This window comes from Silene latifolia, chromosome 11 (genome assembly GCF_048544455.1).
Source record: "Silene latifolia isolate original U9 population chromosome 11, ASM4854445v1, whole genome shotgun sequence".
NCBI classification, from domain to species: Eukaryota; Viridiplantae; Streptophyta; class Magnoliopsida; order Caryophyllales; family Caryophyllaceae; genus Silene; species Silene latifolia.
In genome coordinates, this window is record NC_133536.1 from 165,014,979 (window position 1) to 165,036,586 (window position 21,608).

Genomic DNA, 21,608 nt, shown 5'->3' on the forward strand with positions numbered 1-21,608 from the left:
AATAGAAGTGGATCTAATAATTTATCGATTATTCTTTACTAACATAAGAATAGAAAAATAATCTTATAAAGAATATTTTTTTAAAAAATATTTTTTTTTTAGGTGAAATGTGAAAATTGTATTAATAATTAGGCAAGTTACATTAACGTTCACCATACATCAAACCATGCTTAATCAAACTAGTACATTTAATGGACTAGAATAGGACTCTTTATCCAATCATGCTCTCTATGACTACCCATAAGTTGCACAAAGCCCCTCGCCCTTAAAGCTGTAAGGCTTTGAAGTTTCTTAAGCACACATTCAGGTCTACTCACTTTGTGCTCTACTCGACTGATATTCCTACTATCCCAGATCAGGTAAATCAGTCCAGCAATAGCAGCCATTAGCACTTGCTTCTTCAACAATGATCTGCATCTCCACTGAATTAGCCACTCTACCACATTAGGTTGCCAAGGAGCAGGGAGCCACATCTGAACCAGACTTAGGCATCTCCTACTAAACCCACAATCAAAAAAACAGATGAGCTTTAGACTCATCAGCAGTCCCACAAAGAAAGCATAAGCCATCAGTCAACATACCAAACCTGCACATTCTATCTTTTGTTAGCAGACGATGATTGATGAACAGCCAATTAATAAAGGTGACTTTAGGGAGAGCCACCCTATTCCATACATAAGAAAACCACTTAACCTTCTTGGGCTGAACCAGCAGCCACTGATAGCCATCCCGTGCAGTATAGCCAGGCCAGAGACCAGCAGTGAAACCAGGTGAAAGCTTGCTCTTAACTTTACACAGTTGACACCAAGACCAGCTGGAGTAACAAGGAGCTTGATAAATTTTAAAAATATTTATAAAGCAAAAAAAAGTCATATAATAAACGTACAAAAATGTTAAAATTGTATATTTTATAAACATAAATTAATCTTTGTGAGGAAAAAAACACTTAATTTCTTACAAATATAAATATTGTCAAAAATCTAAGTTGTTCGATTTTAACTATATGGTGAAATTCGTTTAGTAATAAAGATAATTTTATTTAGAAACTTTTTTGAATATTTAAAATATTTACAAAAGATTCGGGTTGGTAATTATAACCAAATCCGTAATGGAAAATGAGTTAGCGCCACCATCTCGGCGTCACCCTCTCACATGCAATAAGTGGGGGGTCCCAATAATAATGTGTACATCACAAACATGTGATGGGGGACCCCAATAGTAAAGGGTGCATATGAGAAGGTGGCGCCGAGATTGGGCACCACCCGGTGGCGCCGTATCATTATCCGTCTGTAATTGTCTTACAAAAACCTTAGGAAAAAGCTGAACTTTATTTAAAAAAATAAATACTTAATGAAAAAGTAACATGTCATAATAGGAACAAAAAGAGGTAAAGAATGACATTTACTTAGCATTTGACACAGAAAAATTTATACAATGATAGTATTAGAAATAAACAATTTCAACGATTGCATGAAATCGTTTTAACTCTGACTTTCTATAACGTATCAAATGTGTATGATTAGATTACCAATAATATTGACATAAGATTAAAAAAATTGAGCTACCATTTAAAAATATTAAATAACTCTCATATCGATTTTGTCAAATGAGCCAAAAAAATAAATACAAATGAACAAAGTCATGAATTTCGATTTTATGCGGACTAATATTTCAAGAACCAACTAACTATGAATAAATCAGTGTAAATATATATACAAATTGTGATAACTATATATAATATACTATTATATCACCGATTTTTTTTTCAAACTGGTTTCAAATTCATATCAAATCCATAATAGTAGTTAAAAATGTATTGAACTGCCAAATATATAAAATTATGTGGTTAGATCAATTTTTACTTTCTAAATTCCAATTCTCCTATGTGTTTTTATTCACTTAACTATTTACCGCGGTTTGCGAATGGCTGGTTATTACTTTGCCATGTATTGATTGTATATTTAAAAGTGCAATAGTTTTTACGGTAGCTTTCAAAGGTGTTTTTTTTTTGGGGAAATTTCCATTTTGTTCCATGAGGTTTGGGTTAATTCCACTTTAGTGCCATGGGATTTGCGTAATTCCACTTTAGTGTCCTAAGGTTTCGACTGCTTCCACTTTGTTAACCGGAGTTTTGAATAAAATTTCATTTTGGTGGCCTAAAATATTTAATAGTCAACTTTTATCTTAAGTAATTATATTTTCAATAAAATAAAGTGCAAAATTGGATATTAAACTACATACAAAATAGTAATATTGCAAAAAATGTCAGATTTGTTATGTTCAAAATATTTTTTTAGTATCCCTCCATTATTTTTTATCTTCTTATTTCAATAAAATTCTCTCACATATATTAGAGAAGTGGTCGGAGAGATAAAAGATGATGGAGGGAATATGAAATATTAAGAATGTTATGTATAGGTCACTTAAGTGGGAAGTAGACCTCAAGGCACCATAGTGGAATTGTGCAAACTTCAGGGCACTAAAGTGAAATTAGGCTAAACCTTAGGCCACCAAAGTGAAAATAATCATTTTTTTTTTTTTTGTTAATGGTTAACTATGGGGTATCCCATAAGGGTTTAGTTGAATATAAAGTACTCTTTAGTGTAATAAATTAGGTCAAACTTAAGAGTTTGAACTTAAGATAAAAAAACCTAATTGCATATATATTGGTTAAGAAGTGAAACGATTGTACGTATATATTTAGTAATTTGAAGCAATTTTTTTAAAATTGAAACTCTTTCTGAAAATTTGTTCATTTTGTTATTATAAATAAAGAGTAGAATAACAATGTAAGATAATGAGACTTGATTTTGTGAATAGATAACATTTCAAATAAACATAAATGAATTATAGTAATTTTAATAGAATTAATATAAAACTAATCGACTTTAAGAGTAGTATATAATATCCTACTCCCTCGAATCTACACAAAACCCCTGATTTGTGATTTATTTTTTGCAGGTCAAACTTTGAAAAATTTGACCGTTAATTCACTTAAAAATATATCTCACATCTAAAAAATTAAATTTCGTATTACATATTTTACATGAAGTTCATAGGGAACAACCAGCCTTAATGGTTAATAGTCAAAAACAAATTTTTATTGTTTAGAGATCTAACAAAAATCCTCCAAACAGGCTACATATATAATTGAGATACATGTTGTTTTTCGTACCACCATTCAACATTTACACGGTCGTATGCTTACAAAATGGAATATTCGTAAATGTTGTAAGTTAATCTAATTTGAGAATCTTATAAAATCGGCCTCAGTTATCATGTGTTCATTTTATAGAATTAAACCACATTTTTGGGAATGGCGTTTTAAATTAACTAAAATCGGTGGTGCATACAACTATAAAAATAGGTAATTACATTATACAACTGTATCTTCGGATTCTATACAACTGATATAATTAATACCAAAAGGAGTAGCTTTATTTTAAGTTAAAGGGACTGATGATCCATCAATAATCAACCCAAAAGTTTTTTATGTTCCGATTTTCAAGATTGTTGGACATTTTTTTATCAACTTAATTGACTTCTACTATCAAAGCATGACAATGTAAACCGATGTTTGCAATTTGTTGTTCAACAAATTCTTAGAACATTCAATATGCATATTGTTAAAGATGATCCTAATGGGAGTCTCATGCATTCTATGTAACAGAATCACATATATTTTTGTACTGTTGTTTAGAGACTACTAATTTTATTGGAATTTAGTATGGATTTGATTTTACGAGAAGGTATATAAAGAGCAAAACACTCTCTTAATTAATTGTAGATAATCGAGGAAAACTTTTGCTATAGGAGATCTAACATTGCTCTAAACACACTAAACATAGATAATTATGATACTTGTTGCTTTACGTAAAACCATTTAGTTTTACGTAGTTGTTATAGGTTAAAATAATTTGCAAAATTCATAAAGGTATGTCTCAGTTATTAAGGGCGATTCATTTGGTGAGCTGTACTATATTTATGGAGATAATGTTTTGTATTTAATTAAAACCAGTGATACCTATAATAATAATGGAAAAACTAATTATATACTCTTACCATGTTACTTTATGTTTTACAACTGAATTGATAACTACTAAATGACAAAACTCCTATGCAAAAGCACTAATAGTTCATTGATCAACTATACTAACCACGAACTTTTGTTTATCAATGATTTAAACATAATTGAATTTTTTTTATCAACTATAGAATATATTTATACAGATGACCCTAATGAGAGCCCCGTGCATCGCACGGGCTTTTCAACTAGTTTTTGAATATGCTACTAATATATTGAGTTTATATACATGAAAGTAGGGATGGCAGTGGGTCGGGGACCCGACCCAGACCCTGAGGGTCGGACCCTAATGGGTCGGGTATGAGTCTCATTTTTTCAGACCCAATGGGTATGGGCCGGGTATGGGTCTTAAGTAAATATTTTGGGTCTGGGTCCGGGTCTAAGTTATGAGACCCATACCCGACCCTTAGACCCTTTATTAAAAAAAATCAAATCAAAATCACAACTTTTCTGAATTCATACTGGCAGACTGTAGAAACCCAACTAAAGTCTCTTTCTCTTCCCTCATCCCATAAAGTGATAAAACCCAACCAAACTCTTCTGACAATACCAACACTCCACCACTGACACAAGGAAACCACCACCACAACACTGATACACGACTGACAACCACCTCTCTAATTGGCGGCGACCGACAACCACCATTAACGGCAGCCAGCGACGGTTAGATGGAGACGGCTATCAAGTACGATATTGATTTTTGGGTTCCGAGTTTGATTCTTTCACATGTATTTGGAGGTAAAATTAATTTAGATCTTCTTTGTCTTTCTAAATCTCTTTGTATGTATATTGGATTTGGTAGTGTACAATAGAGATTATTAATAAACTCATAATGTTAAAGTAGTATGAATTTTTTTTTAATATTATAGACCCCATAGGTGTTAATCCTGTTATTAAAGTGGCTGAAAGTCGGATCCGCGGGTAGACCCAGACCCGACCCTTACCCATAGGGTCCGGGTATGGATCCTCAAATTTTAGACCCTTGCGGGTCTGGGTCAGGTACGGGTCCAAAGGGAAAATCTCGGGTCCGGGTCCGGGTTTGGGTCTGGGTGGACCCGACCCAGACCCTACCCATTGCCATCCTTACATGAAAGTGGTAGATTTGACATATAATATCCTAATTACCAAACACGTTTTTTAAATTCTGCTAATTTATATGATAGTTAAACCTACTACTAAAATCTCACACTCATATTCCGCTAAAGCCATCTACTTCAACCGTTTGCGAAACAAAGCCAATTACTAATAGATTCATAGAAAAAATACATAACAACAATCAAACGTTTGGATAATCTTCCGATAATAATCCACTTTGTTTCTTGTACTGTTATGAAATATTATATTATAGTATTATATGGATGTCCATATCTTAAAATATTTTAGAGTGTATTATCTTATGAAAACCCTACCTCATTGTATGCGTATATATATACCCCCTCATAATAGAATAAGATACAGTTCTGTCTCTCTCTAACTTCTCTCTATCATTTTCTCCTCTCTTTATTTCACAACACGTTATTAGCACGAGTCTTAAGCAACTGAGCGCAAGGGAATTAATTGTCTTGAGGGGGTTCATATCATATCTAATTATTTTATTTCCGCTAATTAAGGATGATACTGTTTTATTGTTGGAAAGTCTCAATTAATTGTGATGCGTATTTCATTAACAAGGTATGTTCTCGTATACAATTTATCTTTGCAAATTGAAATCGGGTTATCAAGAGACAAGAATTTTTGTTTCGTTTCTACCTTATTGTTGATAAATGTTATAGCGTGTTTGGTATCTCACAACTACATACGTAGATAATTTTTCATCCATATTTTGACAATTGCATCGTTAATTATGAATTGTTTCATCTATTCATATATATTGATATGCATGCTTTAATAATTATTTTACTATTATGAACAATCATGGATAGTGTTTTTTTTTTTGGGTGCTAATAGTGGATATTATTATTGGGTTTGGTGGACATAATTGGTAGTTTGGTACGACGTTCCTATTTAGCCCTTTTTCTATCCATGGGGGTTTGTATTTCGATATTTCTAAACCTAAATAATTCAAGTCCACGAATCATATCTAATACTTCATCCATACCACACCAATGTTAACATTGACTTTTTCACACTTGTCGAGACACGTTTTGCAACGTGAATATCTTTAGTTACACATTATTAAAAATTATAAAAATTTGATTTTCTTATAGCATTCATGACGATAAATCAAACAAGATCTCACATGACTATATTTTGTCCTATAGATTAAGAATAGGATTTTTTGTGAAACACAACCTTTTAAAAAAACTTTTTGTGAAACATTACCTTTAAAAACAAAAATTGTAAAACACAACCTTAAAAAACCAAAAAGTTGCGAGACACTACTTTTTGGACGGATTCCGTCAGCTTTATTCATTTCCGATGTCATAATAGCTCGCTCGCACATGCTATGTTTATTTGACTTTTTATGTTTTTTTTTTTTTTTTTTTCCCTCCAATTAATCCCCTCTTTCTTAATTCCCCCCCCGGTAAAAGCTCCCTCCCTCTTTATCTCACTGTCTCCACTTCACCACTTTCCTGTCTCAATTTTTTTTCTAAATAGCCTTCTCTTTTTTTTTTTTTTTCACAATGTTCAGTGACAGTTCAAAATCTTCGCCAACATCGCATCTTAAATGTCGTTATGGCATTCCTGCTGCCTTAAAACTTTACGGAAAAAAATCAAGGAAGAAGGTTTCTAACATGTAAAAATTTGAGATTTTTTAAGGTGATTTCAGATCTAATTAAGTGAAATAAAATTGAAGGAAGAGTTTGGACATCACACATTCACATGTGATAGAGTAATTGATATTTTTGGTGCACTTATAGCGTATTTAATGGCGAGTTATCATCAGATTTTTATTAATTTGGTCAAACTTCGGCCTAAAAGTAGTGTTTTGCAACTTTTTTGTTTTTAAAGGTTGTGTTTTACAATTTTTGTTTTTAAAGGTAGTGTTTCGCAAAGAGTTTTTTTTTTAAAGGTTGTGTTTCACAAAAAATCCTTAAGAATAATATCAAAGATTCCCTACGACCATGAATAGTGCCAAGATTTTCAATGTTATCATTGGTGTGGTATGGAGGGAGTATTACGTGCTTGGGTTAAAATAATAACTATATACATCAACCTATATCTTTTACACATGTCTTAATTTCATGATGATTGACATTGTTATTTGTGTTCGAGCTTGATTATATCACTTGAATATTGTTAAAATCATTGTTTATATATGTAATTATAATTTATGTATATTATTAAAGTCGAAATTCTATATGTGGTCAACAAATTTTGAGGAAAGACATATCACATAAAAATTTGGGGCTGGACTTCTAATTAAAAGATTTATTTTACAAATATGAGAGATATGTCCATATTATGACTTTGGCCTGAAGTTCAAAGTTCGAAATGTGTGTAATAATTTAACACCGTCTCATCACTATAATATATTCATATTGTATAAGTGTAAGTGGCCAGAAGTCCACGTCTATGAGTATATGAACCGCTGTTCAATTTAAAGCGCTTTATGAAAGGCAAATTTATTTGCGAATTAATTCTTGTTCACCTGAAGTTGAACAGTATAATGAGATATAAAATTTGATTCATTCTTTGAAGTGAATGTGACATCTCATAAAGACTCTGTCTGTAGCAGAGATCGAGAATATGGCGTTATGATAAGCCTAATGTTGCGGCCTTAATTGAGCCTAATGATGTGGCCTTATTGAGCCAAGTAAAAAAAACCTTAATTGAGCTTAATCATGTGGCCTTATTGAGCCAAATTAGTTCATTGAAAGAAATGAAAATATCTCATGAAAAGTCATGTGAGAATATGAGACTCGTATATGCAAGAGTTTTATATGAGAAAAAAAATGATATACGAACTAAAATTTTGATATTCATACTATGACCAAAGTTCATAGTGTTTACATATACTGAATTATGACATGGAATTCATAATGTTTACGGCTATTGAAATTGTGACTTGAAGTTTACAGTGTTTATAAATTCTCACATTTTATATAGTGAGTATTATTTTGAGTATCAATATTAAGAATGAACTCGGTGTTTATATATGGATGTCTGCAAATTATGCGACAATTTTGAAAAATTCAGAATCATATCAAACCGATTCAAATGATTCCTTTGAGTGAATGAGATATCATATTTTGAAGATGAAATAATTTTATGTTTCATATAAGTAATGTAGTCTTATAGACACATTACATAATAAATTTGATTACAGGCTATTACTCCCCGAGAATAATATGGCATTGCTTTACTGATATAATAAAAGTATGAAAGTATACCACCAGCAGTGGTCAAGTATGAGGATGCGTATATTTTCATGAGTTATGTGTTCATTTTAAAACACTGGTATTCCTACCAGAAGCGGACATTACTTCACATTTGAAATAAGAGTGATAATGTGACCAACATATAATATATTGTGAAGTAAATGGTCGGAAAATACAACTAATTTGAAAGTTATTGAATCATTTCGGATCCTTAAAGGGAATAATTGATTCGTAAGTTGAACTGTGATCAACTTACATGTATTATCATGCTATATATAGCAAATTTAAACATGCGGTGTGATAAGCATGCTTATGTCATCATTGTATACGTTGACGATTATAATTGTTGGTTATATGAAAATACTCAAAGAGTAATATATTTTCTATTGGAATATTGACGAGTCTTGCTTACATATATGAGACACTTATTGCGTTCTATGTCAGATGTCACATCATTTGTTTGGCCGGATATAAAATTTTAATTTGAGATTTACTGATACAAGTATTGCTATAAGATTAGCTTGATGAAGATTGTCAACTAAACTATGGCATGTGTCCATGTGATAAGTGAAATTATTGAGATACATCCAATTCTCATTAAAAATTGCCATGTATTTTTGGCAAGCTAAAAAAGTTGACATGAAATGATTCAGATGTGACAAATTAAAGCCATCCGGGTTCTTACTATACCCGTTTTGAAAAACATTGAGTTTATCTTCAAGAAAAGATAAGTGCTGGAATTCTCTCGTTAGAAATTTTATTATGAGTATATATGATGTTGGAGATCTAAACACTACTCGATATTGAATAAAGAACGTAAATGTTCATGTATGGATTGACACTATATTGAGTGGCTTGTAGTCACATATTGATTTTTATGAGTAATTCCCGTGATTAAAAATCATGTTTTAATTTTTATATGAAATCGTTAATCTCCTAAATTGGGCATTTGTGATTCAGCACATTTTAAAGTCCAACTGCATTATATGTTACTCTCCGTAATATTTTGTTATCGTACAAAACTGCCCATATAAATTTTCATCAATGATATGAGAAATTGATGTCTAAGGTGGTTATGATAAATTTTGGACTATAAATTGGATATGGTTTTTGAATTTGATATAACAAAATGTGAGTTAAAAACTGGTAAAAACAAATAAGATCCCTATACTGAAATAAAAGTTCAGAGAATGTTAATTATACATTAAATTCATTGAGTAGAGGTTTTTGAATTTGATATAACAAAATGTTTTACCAGAATAATACAAGTACACATGAAATACACATGAAGTGTGGTATAAGGAAAGTCAAGAATTGACAATTCCAATGAATAAATGTGAAATAGCAAGTTCAAGCAGTTGGTATGACATATAATTGCTATATTTGAAGTCTTCCTGAAATGACACGATATCTGAAGGATAATAGATGGCTTAAATGAATATAATGGTACCACATACATATTCAGATTCAGGTATCATTAAACACTACTGATATTATCAAGAGATGAAATTATATCGATATATTTATGGAACCTACATACATCTGCGCCCAATATTTTATGGACTTGATAATTGGGATCTTATATAAGTTCATTTTGATTGTCGACATATAATCAATGATTATAAATGAGCTCATGGACTAGATGTCCAGTTATTGACCTGATGTCATTCCAAATTATGAATATTGGAAAAGAAAACTGTACAGTTTGCATTTTGAGTCATCATTATGTGCATATAGAGAGTAAGTTCATCATTGCGTATTAGTTTTAATATTTACATTATTATTATTACATATTTGTTAGGATATGTTATTTAGAACTCAGTTTTATATCATATGCATGCACATATTTCATAATATAATTTTGAATGGATAATGTTGGAAAAGAGAAATATATTATGATCTACTCCTTTGAGGATAACTCCCTGAAGGAGCCTCTTATAAATGATCATCAATTGAGTTATTGAAAACTCTTGATGAAATATATAAACCTCTACAATACGATTGAAAGATATCGTGATTAGTTCCAAAATGGAACATCAAAACTCCTATAGAGTTTATTTGAAAAGTTATTGCCTCAACTTGAAGTTTGAGCAAATTGAAATTTAGATTTGAATGAGCTTTTTGCTAAACATGTGAAATTAGTTTATGGTCTAGAATTACCGTAACGATTAGAATAACGTAGTGAAAATCTACGATGAAAATTGTCAATCCATACATAAATGGTTTAGTAAAGATAATCACTTAAAGGTATTGGATGAATTATTCAATAATTATAGGATTGATTGATAGGCTTTATCGCGTACCTATGCAAAGATAATTTCCCTAGACACAAATTAATGTAGTAGTAGGGGTCGAACACAAGAAAACGGGAATTACGTCGTGAATTGCTATGGATAGATTTTTATTAAGGTCGATTTCGTTTTTAGTTTGGTTTGGTTTGTTTAATGATTAACAAAGACTACGATGTAAATTATATAAATAAAGAGGAGTCTAAGGGGTTCGGGTCACACATCCAAAGGTAAATATATGATCATGATAAACTCGGTACTAATAACATTGTCAATTGCTTAGGCTTAGAGACACCCACCTTACGATATTACTGTCAACCATAGGCCGGGTCCTAGAGAAACTCTCGTCCATGACTGGGTCGTCCTACTATACATGCTTAGTCTAATTCAATTCCGTGCCTCTCGACTTATAGAACGAATGAACAAACTTAATCAAATGAATAGGGCCTTAAACAAAGATTAAACATTGTGGCACAAGCATGTGATAGAAGCAATATGATCAATATTATTATTAATCTATTTTATCATGTTATATACTTGATTTATGCATGGCTCCCCTAGCCCTTAGACTAGGAAATTTAGCTACTCATACTAAAATGTAAATTGCAAACTAAATTAAGAGAAATGATGAACATAATTGTATGATTTATATAAACTAATTGATTTAACATGTGGAAGAATTAAACTAAAGTAATCTAAACAAATTATTTAATTATAAACTATGTAAAAACTGAAATAGAAATGTAGAGATATAAACTATAAATAGAAATACCTTAAAAGTAGAGAACTTGTATGGAAGAACAATGTATAACCAAAAGCTTGAAATAACTTAGAACCAAATGTTTGAAGAACTACAAGATTAACTAATTTGTAAACTAATATGAAAACTATTGAGAGAAATATAATGCTTAAGGCTATTGTAAACTAAACTTGGACGTAAAAATTGGATGCCCAAAACCTAGGAATACCTCTCCTATTTATAGGAGAGGAGGATGCAACGTAAATACCAAGGGGCATGTAACCCCGATCGGGGCCACCCCACCCCGATCGGGGTCGTGTGTTTCTGGGTAATTTCTCTTAATTCCTCTCTTAATTGCGTGAGGAATCCAAAGTTTATACTTTAATTCTCCTTAATCACCCGGGTAAATGCCTCATCTATGATCTTTAGAGCTCCCAAAAAGCATCCTAAGCATGTTGGAATCTTATGCTTTCCACCTTGACTTGGATTTGATCATTGGGCCTTGACTTTGGTTGTTGTCAACATTTGCATTATACATAATAATCCATCAATTTCTCCAGGCAAAACACAACCCAATGCTCCATGCTTAGTCCAACACTTGGTCTTGTTTAGCTTAGTGAACTTAGTGTATAAAATGATAGGAAAAAGCCTCTAAATGCTTAGATTCCTACAAAAACATGTTAAGACAAGCAAATACACTAGAACAACAAATATTAGCTTATGACACTATGATAAGTGCTAAATAACAAATAAAATGGAGCTAATATAGGGGATGAAAGTATATAAAATATGCACTTATCAAACTCCCCCAAGCTAAACCCTTGCTTGTCCCCAAGCAAGAAACCAAATCCCATCAATTGCAATATCCAAACAAGCTAAGCATAATGATTTAAAAACCCGAAACAACATGGGCAAGGAATAAAGCAAGACATGGATGAGATTTACACGACGGCGTAGCATAGAAAACTTTGAATGAACCTTTAAGCTCTTGCGTGATCTTTTGACTTTTGGACTCTTACGGGGCACTCATCTCTTTTTATGTGAAAGGACAATTTTGTGAATAAACACTCAACTATCCTCGACTTATAAAATGTGCCCGCAATCTAATATGGTAATCAATCAAAACTAGTAAGCCAAAACAATCAAATGCAAGCATGATAAAGAAGCCAAATGGGTAGGAAGAAGGCAATATGTAATGGGTAAGAAGGGGGAACAAATGAATTATGGATTGTGGAGCTAATGTCAAGCTAGCAATAACCAAATGTAAGGATGCTCAATCCTAATTCTAACCCAATTTTGTAATTCAAATCATAAGAAAACTCTCCAAAATGTATGAATAAAGCTTGAGAATTTCTCACATCTTTTCTTCTTCTCTTTTTTTTCAATGCATACTTCTTCTTCATTTCACTTTCATGCTTTTTCATTTCTTTCTTCTTTCTTTTCTCATTTTTTTCATCATTTTTCTTTTTCACTTTTTTCTCTTTCATTTTTTTCTCGTTTCTCATTTCTTTTTCAAGAGCATTAAGACCAAGCTCACATGATATTCAAACTTTGAAACAAATCCCAATTGAGCACCCAAACAAGACCAAACAAGCTACTAGCTCAACAAGGTAGGCAAGTTATAATGTAGCTAGGAAAAATTGTTTGTGAAAGGGGTCAAGAAGGCAATTAAATCATGTAAATGGCTCCAAAATGCTATAACAAATGAATGCATGCTTACCAAGAGATGACATGAAGACCATACTTGTGCGTATTGATGAAACACACATCATAAGGAGACACCTACACTCACCTAAGAGATACCGGATATGGATGCATCGGTCAAAAGAGGCTCTACCTTACCAATTTGTAGCTTGCCGCAAGTCAAGATCAAGCCTATTCGGTTCATTCTTCATCTCCCACCTACTATGTCAAGACATCCCCATGTAGCTAATATCCCAAATTGAAAGAATAAATCATTAGCAAGAGGCCATTATTAGGATAAGCAAAGAGGAAAGTAGGCAACAAGCAAGCACAAAGCAAAAATTTCTCTCAAAAATTTTCAAAATTTCTACACTACATGCAAACTACACTATATGCAAATGCAATCCCCCCCCCCCCCCCCCCCACCACCAAGCTAAACATCACATTTTCCTCAATGTGCCAACTATCCAAATCACCCAATCAACCCATAAAAATGGCTCAATGCACAAAGCAAGGACTAGAGGTTATGTCTAATGGGTTGCAAGATCTAAACTAATATGCAAAGCAACTAAAAACTTACTCGACTTGATAATCTCCCCCAAGCTAGCATGAATTTGGGGGACGATGTTTCCTTGTGATTTAGGTGAAGAGAAACGTTGAAGAAACGAGAGAGAAAGAAAGAAATGAGTACCGTCGGGTATGCTTGAATGATAGAAGGAAATCTATCTTTTTTTTTTTTTTTACCCGTATAAAGCAAAGGCCAGGAAGACACAGAACCACGACCCCGATCGGGGCCACCAACCCCGATCGGGGTTGACCTCCTCTTCAGGTTTTGACCCTTTTTCGCATTGATTTAATTCCCTTCTTGTTTCTCGAAAACCACGTCCCCGAACGGGGTTGTTGTATGGGGAAGCGTGCTATATTCACTTATAAACCTTCTTTCTTCCTTTTCACCTAAAAATCACAAAAAAGAAACATCGTCAAGTCGAACATTTTCTTACTAATCTACGAAAAAACAATAAATTGCAAGAAATTAAAAACAAAAATAAATAAAAGCAATAAAAAGCTTGGGTTGCCTCCCAAGAAGCGCTGGTTTAACGTCCCGCACGACGTAAGAAGCTAATTGATTCAAGTTTTGTTCTTGCGCTTGCCACCAATCAAACTCCATGTCATAGCTCCTTTAGCATTCCGCAACCATTTGAAATTTTTCAAATAAAATTTCCCTTTCTTCTTTTTGACACTCTTAGCATTAGTGCCCTTAGCATCGTCACCTACCAAACAAACAACACCCATATCGTCCTCCAACGGATCCATTAGTAAGGATTCAAGCGTAGTAGAGACATAAGAATAGTCCACAGTGCTAAATAAATAACAAGACTCTTGTAACATTGGGCTTCTAATGGTGTTGTTTTTGTTAAAAGAAACCCGATCATCACCTACTTCCAACGTCAACTTCCCATTTTTCACATCAATTAACGCACCGGCGGTGCGTAAAAATGGCCTACCCAATATAATTGGGGTTTGTGAATCCTCGGCCATGTCAAGTATGAGGAAGTCAACGGGTATGAAAAACTTGCCAACTTTGACGGGTACGTCTACTAAGACACCTAAATGTCGCTTTAAAGAACGGTCCGCCATTTGCAATGTTGTACTTGTGCATTTTAAAGCACCCATGTTAAGTTTTTCATAAAGAGAGTAGCCATGACACTCACACTAGCACCTAGGTCGCAAAGGGCCTTATCAATGGTATATGTGCCTATAGTGCAAGGAATAGAATAGCTACCGGGGTCCTTAAGTTTCGGGGGAGACTTATTTTGTAAGAGTGCACTACACTCTCCGGTGAAAGCAATGGTCTCAACCTCATTGAAGGATCGCTTCTTTGAGAGAATTTCCTTCATAAACTTTGCGTAGGAGGGGACTTGGGTAAGCAATTCTAAAAATGGGACGGTGACTTGTAAATTCTTACACATTTCCATGAACTTACCAAACTTACCTTCTTCCTTTTGCTTTGCTAGACGATGGGGAAATGGTATTTGAACAATTTCCTTGGGAGGAGCATCCTCCACATCTTTCACTTTCTCATCCTCATTGGGAACACTCACCTTTGTTGGAACGGCATCACTCTCCTTAGCATTAGGAGAGATTTCTTCAATAACCACCTCAACACTTTCTTTTGGCATTGGAGACCCAACATCTTTGGCATCAAGCTTGCTCTTCCTCTTTAGCATCAACAATCGATGAGGAAATGGCACACGATCTTTAACAATAGGCTCTTCACTAGCCTTCTTTTTGTCATTTCCCCCAAGCTTAGCCTTTTTGACAACCACCTCATCATCCAAAGTCATGGATGGCCCATCATAGCTTGAACCACTTCTCAAGGAAATAGAATTAGCGGTTTCATGTGGTTGCTCACCTTGGGGAGGTAGTTGACCATTCTTCCTTTGAGAATTAGAAGCGGCTAGTTGAGCCACTTGTTGTTCCAACATCTTGACCGCGGCACTATGAGCTTGATCGTTATTTTGAATTTGAGCCAACAACTCCCTTTGCATTTGGACTATCATGCCCTTAAGCTTACCACCTCCTTGATTGTTTTGTTGGCTATTTTGTGGTGGATTTTGTTGGTAATTGTTTTGTGGGGGCCTTTGTTGATTTTGATAACCCGGTGGAGGGATATACTTTTGTTGTTGAGGAACATAGGCATTTTGTTGTGGTGGGGGTTGCGGGTTTAGCACATTATTGCTAGTGTAAGACAAGTTCGGATGGAATTTTGAATTCGGGTTATAAGTGTTGGAAAATGTACCCGGTGGATATGAACTTTGTCTAAAATCTTGAAAAGCATTTACCTCTTCAATGGGGGCTCGACAATGAGCGGCATAATGACCCGCACCTCCACATCCATCACAAACGATGATTTGGCTTGTTGAAGACACGACATTAAGTTGTTGGAGGGAATCTTTTGCATCTTTTTCCGCCAATTGTTGTTGGAGCAAGGCAATTTGAGCTAGCAAAACGGAGTTGTTAGAGGATTCTTCTTTACCTTTGGGTGGCACAACTCGGGAATTGACATATTGGGCATCATGGACCGCCATAGATTCGATTGTGGCATGAGCAATATCGGTGTCAATTTGATCAAACCGCCCATTGTTGGCGGAATCAAGAATCCTTCGCGACTCGGCACAACATCCATTGTAGAATGTTATTGCTAGAAACCAATCATCTAGCCCATGATGTGGGCATTGCCTTTGAAGTTCTTTGTACCTCTCCCAAGCTTCATATAAGCTCTCAAGAGCTTGTTGACGGAATCCGGTGATTTGGCTCCTCAAAGTTTGAGTTTTCTCCGGTGGAAAAAACTTTTGATAGAAAGCAAGAGCTAATGTCTCCCAATTGGTGATTTCCAAGGCGGTGCGGTCAAGGCTATTGATCCAAAGCTTGGCCTTGTCCTTCAAAGAGAAAGGGAAAAGTTTACCCTTATTTGGGCTTGGGTGACACCCGTTTGACGGATCATGGAGCAATAGTCACAAAAATTTTGCACATGCAAATTGGGATCCTCCAAAGGACTTCCTCCAAATTGCTTTCTCTCCACAAGGCTAATGAAAGCCGGTTTGATCTCGAATTGCGGCGCGGTAATTTGAGTAGTGGTGATATCGGCCGGTAGCATGGCCGCGGTGGGCTTTGAATGATTGAAAAGTTTCACCATCTTTTTGGTAGTAGATGGTGATGGTGGTGGAGATGATGAACAAGAAACCTCCTCCTCTTCAAGAACCTCTAGATCGTCTAAGTAAGACTTTCTAGCACTTTCAACTTGGATGGGAGAAGTGGCTTCTTTAACTTCTTTCCAAAATCGTCGTCTTCTCCTAAAGGCTTTCTCGGGCTCGGAATCCGGTGAAAGCAATTCTCCACTACGAGAGGACCTGGGCATAAGACAACAATTTCTAGGAAAATGATAAGTAACGGTCTTAAGGAACAAGTGTTCCCCAAGACAAAGAAAAACAAGATAAAAATCGACAATTCAATAAGCAATAAAACTGTTTCCCCGGCAACGGCGCCAAAATTTGATAGGCTTTATCGCGTACCTATGCAAAGATAATTTTCCTAGACACAAATTAATGTAGTAGTAGGGGTCGAACACAAGGAAACGGGAATTACGTCGTGAATTGCTATGGATAGATTTTTATTAAGGTCGATTTCGTTTTTAGTTTGGTTTGGTTTGTTTAATGATTAACAAAGACTACGATGTAAATTATATAAATAAAGAGGAGTCTAAGGGGTTCGGGTCACACATGCAAAGGTAAATATATGATCATGATAAACTCGGTACTAATAACATTGTCAATTGCTTAGGCTTAGAGACACCCACCTTACGATATTAGTGTCAACCATAGGCCGGGTCCTAGAGAAACTCTCGTCCATGACTAGGTCGTCCTACTATACATGCTTAGTCTAATTCAATTCTGTGCCTCTCGACTTATAGAACGAATGAACAAACTTAATCAAATGAATAGGGCCCTAAACAAAGATTAAACATTGTGGCACAAGCATGTGATAGAAGCAATATGATCAATATTATTATTAATCTATTTTATTATGTTATATACTTGATTTATGCATGGCTCCCCTAGCCCTTAGACTAGGAAATTTAACTACTCATACTAAAATGTAAATTGCAAACTAAATTAAGAGAAATGGTGAACATAATTGTATGATTTATATAAACTAATTGATTTAACATGTGGAAGAATTAAACTAAAGTAATCTAAACAAATTATTTAATTATAAACTATGTATAAACTGAAATAGAAATATAGAGATATAAACTATAAATAGAAATACCTTAAAAGTAGAGAACTTGTATGGAAGAACAATGTATAACCAAAAGCTTGAAATAACTTAGAACCAAATGTTTGAAGAACTACAAGATTAACTAATTTGTAAACTAATATGAAAACTATTGAGAGAAATATAATGCTTAAGGCTATTGTAAACTAAACTTGGACGTAAAAATTGGATGCCCAAAACCTAGGAATACCTCTCCTATTTATAGGAGAGGAGGATGCAACGTAAATACCAAGGGGCATGTAACCCCGATCGGGGCCACCCCACCCCGATCGGGTCGTGTGTTTCGGGGTAATTTCTCTTAATTCCTCTCTTAATTGCGTGAGGAATACAAAGTTTATACTTTAATGCTCCTTAATCACGCGGGTAAATGCCTTATCTATGATTTTTAGAGCTCCCAAAAAGCATCCTAAGCATGTTGGAATCTTATGCTTTCCACCTTGACTTGGATTTGATCATTGGGCCTTGACTTTGGTTGTTGTCAACATTTGCATTATACATAATAATCCATCAATTTCTCCATGCAAAACCCAACCCAATGCTCCATGCTTAGTCCAACACTTGGTCTTGTTTAGCTTAGTGAACTTAGTGTATAAAATGATAGGAAAAAGCCTCTAAATGCTTAGATTCCTACAAAAATATGTTAAGACAAGCAAATACACTAGAACAACAAATATTAGCTTATGACACTATGATAAGTGCTAAATAACAAATAAAATAGAGCTAATATAGGGGATGAAAGTATATAAAATATGCACTTATCATTGATTCTCCTAAAGACAAGGAATTAAGGAATGATAGCTACACCCTTTTTCCCTTTGACTAGGTTTTTTTTCCCAATGAGTTTTTCCTAGCAGGGTTTTTAACGAGGTAGCACTATAAGCGCATTATTACGCTATAGTCATGTCATCGTGATTGTTTAGATGACAATTATTTTCGACATATAATATTATGTCATTTATTGTGGAGAAGTTATATCACTATTGCGAAAGTATTAACTGAAATGAAGATTTAAGAGTTATTATGAAATGATTATATCCTGTGAGTTCTCAAGGAAATATGATATCGGAGATGCCATGGATTTTTATTGATCGAAGATTCAAGTTTATTAACCACAATAGGTACAACTTCAACCATCGAGAAGTTATGACAAATCATGGATCATTTCAAGATTTATCAAGTTATGTCATCATCAGGGGGAGTAGCACGCGCTGTACTCTTTTTTCTTAGCCATGGTTTTGTCCCACGAGGTTTTCCATGGAAGACGTTTAACGAGGCATCTTGTTATGCGTGTTTGAAGATTAGTATATTCTTTTTCTTCACTAGTGTTTTTTCCCACGGGGTTTTTTTAGGAAGGTTTTTAACGAGACATCTTCTTCAGTGATGGACAAACCTTAACGAGACATCTTTTTTAGTGATGGACATCCAAGGGGGAGTGTTATGAAATACTCCGTATTATATTATACTCCCTCCATTCAACTCCACTTTGCAACTTTGTTTTTTACACGGATATTAAGGAGCGGATTAAAAAAATTATTAAAAGTACATGGGGAAAGAGAAAGAAGAGGTTAAAAATATTAAAAAAATATAAAGGTGGGGTTTTATGGTGGGTTAGTGTGGGGTTTGGGTGGCATTTTTTGTAAATAAAGATTTTCAATAAGGATAGAATTGTCATTTTTTTAGCCAAATAAGGAAACCTGTAAAGTGGAGTTGAATGGACGGAAATGGAATACATGTAAAGTGGAGTTGAATGGAGGGAGTAGTATTATATGGATGTCTATATCTTAGAATATTCTAGAGTGTATTATCTTATGGAAATTCTACCTTCATTGTATGTGTATATATACTCCTTCATAATAGAGTAAGATACAGTTCTGTCTCTCTCTCTATATTCTCTCTAACTTCTCTCTATCATTTTCTCCTCTCTTTATTTCATAACATGTACAAAGTTAGTCCCCGTGTTTTGGTTTATGTTGTCAAATTTCCAATTTTAAATTTACACAGCACCAAATAACGAGAAAAATGATTACGCATCTGAGATAGTACCTCAGACCTTGTAATTTTTGAGCATATACACATTTTTTCTGAGCATATTACCATTTATAAATATAGTTTTGAGCAATATTATATTTTTTTAGTGTAATGGTTTAGTAAATATGCTCAAAAACTTTATACTAATGCAGAACTCAAAAACTTTAAAATAAAACTCAGAAAATAAACAATAAGAGGTACTACCTCAGATATATAGTCTATAAACTGCTAAATAACGCTCAAATACAGACCTTTTTCTTTTGCCACAACACAATTTTTCAACGGAAGAAAGCACCCTCACGGGTCACGCTAGAGATGGCAATGGATCCTGGACCCTATCCAGATCCGCGGATCCGGACCCTGATGGGTAGGATATGGATCCTAATTTTTCGGACCCCGTGGATATGGGTTGGATATGGATCCACTTATTTGAAAATGGATCTGGATATGGATCTGAAAATTTTGGATCCACCGGATATGGGGCGGATATGGATCCAACGTTGGTGTGGCGGATATGGATCTGGTCCTATCGGACCCTACCCAAATCTGGTCCATTGTCATCCCTACTAACACTACACAAACACAGTACACAAGTTGTAAGTTAGAGATGGCAACGGATCCTGGACCCTATCCAGATCCGCGGATCCGGACCCTGATGGGTAGGATATGGATCCTAATTTTTCGGACCCCGTGGATACGGGTTGGATATGGATCCACTTATTTGAAAATAGATCTGGAAAATTTGGATCCGCCGAATATGGGTCGGATATGGATCCAACGTTGGTGTTGCGGATATAGATCTGGATCCTATCGGACCCTACCCAGATTCGGTCCATTGTCATCCCCGGCCATATGGCACACATGTAAACCAGCCCACTAATGGGTTGTGGCGACGCTATTTAGCAAGGAACCCTAATAAAATGGGAGAAATAGGTAAAGGCCCATTAAAAGATCTCTTCAATACAAGCATACAGCCCAATGTCCAAGACGCGTAGAAAATGAAAGCGCCATTGAGCAGCTCTATGGGCTTATGAGGCTAACCGTAACCGAGTCAACTGAAATTCAACTGAATTGATATTGACCCGGTCCAAACCGTAACCGACTCTAATTAGCAGAAATTGATTAAAACAGCTAACCAAAATGAACCCGATCAAAACCGTAACTATGATCAACCCGATTAATGTTGAACTGATTGACCCACACAAAAATTTGTACTGTCAAAGTTGTGCTAGTAACTAGTTAGATGTTACCGCCTTCAAAATAACAGAACATAAAACCTCTCATAATGTATCATAACTCCTCTCATAATAGTCATAATGTATCACAGATGAATTATCCTACTCAACGGCAAGGATAAACTATTTGCTCAACGGCACTACATAAATCTCATGTTATTCATTTAAACTAATATCTATGTACTTGTACATTCAAATAAATTCACTATATCATCAACCAATAGTGAGTACTGCAGATATCGACAATTCCGAATTTTCCGATGTATAAAGCATGAACATTTTCGAAATAAATGGTGTGGTACCATCAGGATGGTTGGCATGGTACCATAGTAAGGTAACAAGATGTCAGTTTGCATTGATCAAGTGATAACAAAACAAAATTAAGAGTGGCAG

General features: G+C 34.5%; 1 non-coding gene across 1 annotated transcript; it reads left to right on the forward strand.

The window, feature by feature from the left end:
- Positions 1–16,335: 16,335 nt before the first annotated feature.
- LOC141615538 (small nucleolar RNA R71) lies at positions 16,336–16,442 on the forward strand. Its single transcript, XR_012529955.1, has one exon. It is a non-coding gene; the product is annotated as a small nucleolar RNA R71 (small nucleolar RNA).
- Positions 16,443–21,608: the final 5,166 nt, after the last annotated feature.